At 36.3% G+C, this 8,778-nt stretch overlaps 1 pseudogene across 1 annotated transcript; it reads right to left on the minus strand.

Moving 5' to 3' along the window:
• Positions 1 to 1,252: 1,252 nt before the first annotated feature.
• LOC308433675 (peptidyl-prolyl cis-trans isomerase A-like) lies at positions 1,253 to 1,893 on the minus strand (annotated as a pseudogene). Its single transcript has one exon. The product of its transcript is annotated as a peptidyl-prolyl cis-trans isomerase A-like (transcript).
• Between the last annotated feature and the right edge of the window lie 6,885 nt (positions 1,894 to 8,778).

Here is an 8,778-nt window from a genome sequence, read left to right on the forward strand (position 1 = left end):
GAAACAGATACTAAGGAGTATACAGCTCTAAATGAGAAATTTGTGCCACAACCCTGTCTTTGGAGTTCAGGGTCACTTAGAAAGATGGGCAGAAAGAATCTAGGACCCAGGGAAGTAGGGAAATAGCCAGTGAAACAGTATTATCCCAATATGGCAGTGCCTTTGCCCACCTGTCTTAGTTAGGGTTTTACTACTGTGAAGAGACACCATGACCAAGACAACTCTTGTAAGGACAATGCTTAATTGGGGCTGGTTTGCAGGTTCCGAGGTTCTGTTCAGTATCCTCAAGGTGGGAGTATAGCAACATCCAAGCAAGCATGGTACAGGCAGAGCCAAGAGTTCTACATCTTCATGTGAAGGCTACTTGCCGAATAATGGCCTCCAGGCAGCTAGGATGAGGGTTGTATAGCCTACACCTACAGTGACGACCTACTCCAACAGGGCCACACCTTCCCATTGTGCCACTCCCTGGGTCAAGTATATAGATACTGTCATGCACAGTAAAATCAACTATTTGGCACAGAACAAAGGCATACATAATCTAAAATGATGTTAAGAAGTATGATAATATTAAGAAAATACTTAGAAGAAAAAAAAATCAAATTTCACAAATAATTCAAGCTCATAAAAAGATCAGACAATCTTGTCCATGAGTGATATTCTCAAATGAGAAAGTTAATTTTAAAAAGAAAAGAAAGATACTATTTTAAAATTAAACTCACTCTACACTTTGGTATTTATAGAAGTGTTACATGTATTATTTTCTATAATTATGTGCTTCTGTCTTAAATTCTTAAGATGTTTAATGTTACTCAACAATGCAACAATGTAGAAAATGAGCAGTTTCCAAAGAGAAAGCATATTTTTGTCTTCTGGAAGCCAAAGGAGTCCACTGAAGTTCTAGCCATACTGAAAGTGAAAATTTAAAGTGAGCTGGGGTTGGATTCTTGCTAAGAGCCTCTTGACCTTAGCCACAACTGGATTCTGTAGCCACTTGACACTCTTGAGCCAGTGTCTGGCCTTTCTTCTCTGTTCTAACCGTGAAGCCAACCCAGTTCAGTCTACTAACAGTAGAACAAAGGAAAGAACAAGCTGATTAGAAGCGACAGTGCTACTGTGAAGTTTCAAGCTCCTGAAGGTCGTTTATAATCAGAGAAGCTCTTGAGGTCCAAGCGCCACTAAAATGCTATTGCACAACAGCATCGCTTGCTTTATTTTTTTCCTTATTTAGTTTTTATTCGTAATCATAAACCTAAGTTTGCAATCCAGCTAGACTTGAAGGGGAATGAGAAAAGTATGGAAGAAATTCAGTGAGAGCAGAGATTACAGGCAGCTGCGAGCAGATGGGGTAGGAGTGCTCTTCTGAGCTACAGAAGAAAGTGGTTTGATGAGTAAAATGCCCCCAAGTCAAAAAAATTAGAGATGTCCAGTCAGAAATGGTGATCTTCTTGCTGGTCTTTCCATTCCTGGACCAAAAATGCTGCATGGCTTCCACAATGTTCATGCCTTCTTTCACCTTCCCAAAGACCACTCAGTCTTGGTAGTGCAGATAAAAAAAAACAGGGAAGCATTTGTGTTTGGTCCAGCATTTGCCATGGACAATATGCCAGGACCTGTGTGCTTCAGGATGAAGTTCTAAACCTCAAATTTCTCTCTGTATATGGACCTGCCGCCAGTGCCAGTGTAGCCTGTGAAGTCATTACCCTGACACATGAACTTTGGAATGATTCTGTGAAAGGAGGAACCCTTACAGCCAAATCCTTTCTCCCCAGTGCTCAGAGCACAAACATTTTCTGCTGTCTTTGGAACTTTGTCTTCGAATGGCTCCAAGGAGACACTGCCAAAAGGCTCACCACTGGCCATGATGTTAAAGAACACGGTGGGGTTGACCATGTCTGCAGCAAGCAGCGAAAGGCAACAGCGGTGACAGCCCATCACTTATTGTTAAAACCATGGGTGGGGCTCAGTTCTAATCAATGAAGTGAAGAAAACTAGTCTTTTCTTCAGACTTACTACGAATGCTGTTTCAAACTCTCTGGACAGTCTCATGAGTATAAGGAGCTGTTTGCTAATTGCTTGTTTACTTTTTTAAAGTTACCTCCTTGAGGTTATTTGGCTTCTGGTTCATTCAAGCAGATTTACCAGGATTTGAAACAGAGGGTCATGGAAAATATTTCCTAAAAATGAAAAAGTGAAAAATACGCGCATATTTAGGATCTCCTTGAACCTGACTTTATTCAAGCACCCCTAAGCCTCTTTCTCAGTTTAGTCTTTTCTCTGGACCACTTTTGAAAATAAGCCAGAATTAGCTATGCAGTAATGGGGCCAAATCAAATATTCCAATCTCTTTCAGGTTTGGGGTAGTTTGGAAATATTTGAATGAGTTTTAGTTAAGAATATTTCTTCTAGATTCATACAATTATTTTTGCATTGAAGAAATGATACTTGTATTCAGTTTCATGTTTTATAAGATTATTTTTGCCCCCTTCCAAATTTGAGATTGGAAGATAACTCCCTAAACTAAAATTATTCAGTTTAAATAATAATGTTTTTATTATTTTTGAATTCATTATGAAAAGAAACTTTCTTTTTGTTTTAATACCAAGGCAAAAAAAAATAGCAAAAGCTAACAAAATAGAATTGGTGCAAAGATATAACAATATATTTATATTTAATCCATGCCATAATCACCAGCTTAACTTCCCTGAAAATACAGTGATGATGATGATGAGGAGGAGGAGGAAGAAGAGATGAAATCCCTTAAGATCATTGATTTTCAGCTTTTCAAAAATTCAAGTTGTTCAAAATAATCTTATATTACAATTTCTAATTGTCAAGATATCCCATGTGTACATAGCTTCAAGAGGTATAATGTGGACTTTAATAGTTAAGTAAATGATTACCAATCTATAGGCATAGAGATGTCATTTAAAGAGGAAGTTGCAAGAGAAAGGAGGTAGAAGTGCATTTTAAGAACAAAGTATATTCACGTATTAAAAGTTGCGATTCTGAATTTATCCATTAGTATTCTTAAAGGTAGCAATGCCCTCAATATCTCTAAGCAATACCTGCTGGACCAAAAGCAATTATTATGTTCCCAAAGGAAAAACTAATAGCACAGGTGTAGGAAAATCGCTTCCTTCACTTGTACTTTTGTTCCTTATTTCATTTTTACCAATCCTTGCTATCTGGTCTCTAAAACAAGTTTATGGGCAGAAGAGGGAGAACTGGATGAGGTACCTTCCAATTGGTTGTTACCTTGAAATAAAACAAAACCCCAAGATTAATTATTGTGCATATGCTTTAACATTTGTATTCAAGGCCAGGTCTGTATTGCACAAAGCAACACCAAAATGCCTCTAAGTCTCTTTTAATACTTGACCTTTTGTCTTCTCTGTAAAGAGAATAAGCAAACTGCAGTTAAGGAATCCCTGTCCCACACACAGTACACTGAAAAGGACGCCTCAACCCGACTTTAGATCTTTTGACCCTTTCTCCCTCTACTTTGATCTCTTCTTTGGGTCACAAGGACAGTATCTGGCAAGAAAGAATCTTAATAATCTTGTCTGAGAAAATCATTCATCCTTCATATTAATCAAGTTCTTTTTCTTTGCCACTTGATTCTCTTTCCAGTTTCTCTTTTCACTCTTCCCAAACGCTAATAGAATGTCTTCTAGTGATGCTCTAATCCCTACCCCACCTTGCCATGGTTATAAATGTTCATGAGCCCATGTTGGTTTTAGAGATGACTTCAGTCTCTGTCTTTCACAGTAATGACCATGGCCTGCATGGTTATAATTTAAATAACCCTTTTAAAGTTTCAAGTACGAACACACTGAAAAGGTTTTCTCCAGCATTATGTAGGAAATAGTAACCCTGTAAAACTGGCTACACTAAGGTCTTTCCTCTTGCTCCCTAGGGCAGATGTTCAAGGAGAAACAAGGCTCAGCCCATGATTTACCATGTAGAAAGACACTAATGTAGGAAGAACATAACTGTGCATTCAAAACCTTAGCAGTCACATCCTGAGGGCCTCCTGTAGCATGGTCTGATGCAAACCCACTTTTCTTCTATGAAATAGCAGTTGCATCCACTCCAATGATCACTACCAAGCAAGATCAAAGGAATCTTGTTTACATGTTAAAACCAGGATGTAATATGAAGTGTGGGTATAAATCCTCCTAAAGTTGTGCTTATTTCTAACCCACTGAACTTGAATCTCTTTAAATTAAAAATTGATTTCAGACAATATATTTTGATTATGATTTTCTCCTTCCCTACTCCTTTTAAAACCTCCCCATCTCAATAACCAACTTAATTGAATGTAATTATGTGTTTTCAAGGTAAGTACTGTAATGTTCATTATAGTAACAATTTGGAACTATTTTATTACTTTGTAGAAATTATTTTATTCAGAGCTTAATATTTTGGGAAATTCTAAAATTTTTCATTGATTATGATATCACACATGGAAAGTTATGGTATAAATAAGAAATGAATTGTAAAAACATTTTAATCCCTGAGAGATGACCTAAGACAGGCACTACTTCTATGGCTGTGAGCCTCAGGTTGACGAATTCTTTCTTAGGGTTTTGTGTGTGTGTGTGTGTGTGTGTGTGTGTGTGTGTGTGTGTGTGTGTGTGTGTGTGTGTTTAATCAATATATCATTATGAAATAATAAACCCAACATCTTGCATAAAAATAAGCATGCTAATGTTTCTTCTAAGAGGTTATCGGTTTTCGGTCAGAAATTATTGATATCATATTAAGTGCCTATCATTCATCTAGACAGAAAGACTCATGGGAAAGCTACTAGTTTCACAGCATAGTTTCAAAAGCAAACACTAAGGCTTGTGAGAAGTCAGATTATCTTCCCCCTTCTCTTGCTTCAGACTATAGTGTCCTGAATATTTAGTAAGAATTTGGAATGCCTAGATTCAAGGAGTTTACAAAGAAGTCTAAGTGAAATAATACCAAAGGCAGAAGGAGGAAAAGAGTATCTGGTCTGAGACTTACCTGCAATTACTAAATGTGAATAACTGTAGATACTGAAAAAACCACAGTCATGGTCATTGGCACTGGCCCTATACCCCAGTTTGAAAGCACTCCATCTTTCTCTATAGATTGTAGTGCATTAGTAAGTTTAAAAATGATTTCATTAAAATTAAATAGTAGTTGTTCTAAAACTGTGCAAGTGTTTTTTTAAGAGGCACAGCATTGATCGTAAAACAATAGAAAGAGAACTTAAGCCTATGAAAACTAGACAAAATATTATTATAGACAGAGAAAAGAGAAATCTGTGTTCTGTCCTCAGAAACATCTACGAACACACAGTGTAATGTAATTAGAAAACTGGGTTTGAGTTGATCAAGCAGAATATGGATAGACACATAGTTCATAGTGTCTTAAGCCATCTAGGAGAGGCAAATACTAACGACTGAAGTTTCCTAAAGATGGTCTATCATTTTGCATGGTTATGACAGATGAACTCTGTATTGCAAGGATTTTAGAAACCTCATTTCAGGATTTATTATTATTGCTAATAAGTCTTTTATGTCATTATTAAGTTAATAATTCCTATATATTAATATCTAATAATTCCTGGGCACTAGCCCCACCTATTTGGCAGATTCTTTTCAGATCAACAAATATGAACTCTCATAATTCCTAATAATAGTTCTATAGAATTAGTAAATTTCTACAAGTAATTTTAAGCCCTTTATAGAAAAGCTACAATTAGAGCTTTATAAACCTTCATGTGTGATGAATTAATTGCACTTGGATGTGTAGAATTATTTATTCTAATGTTAGCTACTTGTTGGGGGTTCTCTGGGACCTAAATGACTGTCAGAGAGATCATCTGTAGTTCAACGTGACTAAGTTGGTTTGAACTTCTGGAGTTTGACTCCAAGTGGTTATTTTAGGCATATTTAAGCACAGCAAAATTTGATGAAAATTACTCTGGTGATAATTAACTCAATCCTATCTGCACAACGAAACATAAATCTCCTCAAGGAACAAAGTTAACTAAATATAGACCAAACATAACTAATTTAAAACTTTTATAAAGTCCATAAAGATTGGTTCTATAGACTGAGAAAAGCAAGCTTATCCTAAGGGTCTGGAGCAGTGGATCCAGTACTAGAAAAATTCCTAGCCACACACAGAGACAGCAAAGGTCACCAAGCTAATAACTACATCCATTATGGCCCTTCTGGTCAAATACACAGGATTATGTTGATTGATGGAGAAACCTAGTGTGCTTTACATTCTCAGTTCCCCTAGTACTTATCTTTGAGCACAGAGACCTCAGTGTTACCTTCAGTTACTGCTGTTTTGCTGATGTTGCTCATCTCTACATTTCTTTGAAAGGAACAATCAGTAACAACAAATATTGTGTATTACAAAAGCATATTTTGTATATTTTCTTTAGTCAAAGGCCAATTTAATCTCATAAGAAGGCCAGTTGAATTTTCTCCATATTGTGGTTTTTAAAATGTGGTATTTAAAATTTCACTTTATCAAAACATATCAAGTGGCTAATTTTCATTTGTGTTTTTCTCTATAACTTCTCTACAAACTAAAGTATAGTTTTAACATAATATAATCAACACTTAATAAGGATTAAGTTAGAAACCATGATTACTTGTATTTATATATATAACAGAAGTAGCATTAAAAGTAGAGGTAAAAGAGAGGTTCTTCATTATATCCGAGAATGCTAAATGAGAACATTCTTAAGATTTGGCTAAATCATATTCTCATTTGTGTAGTATAGGCAAGCAAACACATTCCATGAGGTTTTACAAAATAGCCAGGAAGACTGGGAGCCAGAAATAGAAGCCAAGAAGTTTCTTGGCTGACATTTTTAAAATCTCAAAGTGAAGACAGGAAAATCACTGTTTACGTAGGCAAACCTTAGTGTGTCTGGGGAAAAGAGCTTATATTTGTTTTGCTAAGTTGTTGGGTATTTTCTGGTGTGTGTGTGTGTGTGTGTGTGTGTGTGTGTGTGTGTGTGTGAAAGAGAGAAAGAGAGAGAGAAAGAGAGAGAGAGAGAGAGAGAGAAAGAAAGAGAGAGAGAGAGAGAGAGAGAGAGAGAGAGAGAGAGAGAGAGAGAGAGAGAGAGACCTTTTGTGGTGGTTTTGGTTTGGTATCTTAGCTTAAGACAATGTAAGTTCTATAACCCAGTGACCTTCTTAGACCATTAAGTTGACTTTTCACTAAAAGCTGGTGTGATATTTTCTTAAGGTTAGTTAACACATTCTTTCCTGGTTTGGGGTTTTCCAAAATTTCTATTTGAAACCTTAGAATTCTATCCAGCTTGTTCTTAGTATATGAAGAGCCAGTTTAAATGGCTCTGTGAATTAGTGTGGAGTTAATTCCCACAGAGCCTAGAGAAGATTAGCTAATCTATTGTCAGCAAGCTGAATGGATCTATTCTGTTTGATGTCTTAATAAGTAATTGTCAGTGATAGAAAGATAAACTATTTTTAAAGGAAGGCTTTAATTTCTAATACATTTGATGAGAAAATAATAGTTTAATTTGATATCTTTTGGAGAATTTCATACATGCCTACAATGTGTTTTGGACAAATACACCCCTGTTGGCTCCTCTCCAGCCTCTTCTATCCTCTCTACCACTTTTCTTCCCAGCCTCATGGGTTCTTAATCCACTGAGTTCTTCCTGTGTATTTATGGGTTGGAAATCATGTAATACAGAATGAATAGCCTCTAAGAAGCTACATACTTAAGAATTTCCTTTCCCTCCCTGATCCAGGTTGGCATTTTGGCTAAGAATGAATTCTAGACACCTTCATTTTGTCAACACCAACAGTTGTTGCACAGCCTGTGTGACTTTGCTATTGCACTTGACCAATTAGAACTATGTTAACTGTTCAATTCTTCTCCCACAGCAAGCAAACGTATTTATTTCCATTTTTAGTCATGGTTTAAGAGTTCACAATACAAAACACTATGACAATAATGAAAAATGTATTACCTGCATTGATCATTCCCAGGTTGAGTCCTAGTACCAGAAGAATAACAGAGAAAAACAGTAAGTAAAGTCAAGCACTGAAGCCCAAATTACAGTGAATTAGCGTCGTGTCAGAATGCAGGGAGAGAGTGTCTGCTCTGTATACATTCATGTTTCTTTGAAGGATTGATAGAGGATTTATTCTACATCCAGAATTTGGCTAGCATCTGTAACAATTACACAGTACTGCTAGAATAAATAAGCAAAGAGACATAATCTCCATGAAAAAATATGAATGAATGGGTGAAGAGATTATTTTCTCTCCACAAAGCATTGATTTTTTTTTATCATTGAAACTGAGAAGAAACAAGGCATTCACTACTGTGGCTTAAACAAAGTGTACCATAAAAGTATCTGGGAAGAAAGCTACTCTGAAGGTTCCATTATGTGTCCACTTAATATCTACTATCAGAGCATCCTTTTCACTGTTAAAATGTGAATCTGTAACCATCTTTTCTGCCTAAGGGGAAAGCTTCCTAATGCCCTTCTGTCATTTTCACATTCTAGCCAGTGGCCTAAAATTGGTAGATCTATATCTTTCAATTATGTTAATTTTGTGTTCTTGTGTGTTGGTATACACTTGTGATGGTGCCTATGAACACTGAAGATCTCAGCTCTCCTATAACAAGTTATAGGTGGTTATGAGTTATCCTTTGTGGATGTTAGGAACCAAACTCATATCCTTTTATAGAAAGAGTATGTGCTCTTAACTACTGAGCAGATATATTTACTACCTCAGCCCC

Source organism: Micromys minutus (genome assembly GCF_963924665.1).
Source record: "Micromys minutus genome assembly, chromosome: 20".
Classification (NCBI taxonomy): domain Eukaryota; kingdom Metazoa; phylum Chordata; class Mammalia; order Rodentia; family Muridae; genus Micromys; species Micromys minutus.